Here is a 325-nt window from a genome sequence, read left to right as displayed (position 1 = left end):
CCCTGAGCACGTGTCCTGGCTGGAGGGTGGCAGGGGTGACGTGGTGCACGGTCCTAGGACAGGCAGAGTTGAGATGCTGCTGGCTGAAGGCAGCGGGAGCTCTTTGGGTCCCAAGGACCCGTCTGGTTTGTAGTGTGGGGAAATGGGGACAGGGGCATCCCCAGGGGACAGTGCTGTGTTTGGGGCAGGAGGAGGCCTCTGGATGGGCTCAGACCTTTAATGACAGAACAAGGGGAAATGGCTTTAAACTGGAAGAGGGGAGGGTTAGATTGGATATTGGGAAGAAATTCTTTGCTGTGAGGGTGGTGAGACAGTGTCCCATGTT

This window comes from Antrostomus carolinensis, unplaced genomic scaffold (assembly GCF_000700745.2).
Source record: "Antrostomus carolinensis isolate BGI_N321 unplaced genomic scaffold, ASM70074v2 scaffold3424, whole genome shotgun sequence".
Classification (NCBI taxonomy): domain Eukaryota; kingdom Metazoa; phylum Chordata; class Aves; order Caprimulgiformes; family Caprimulgidae; genus Antrostomus; species Antrostomus carolinensis.
Note: the sequence above shows the minus strand (reverse complement) of the source record.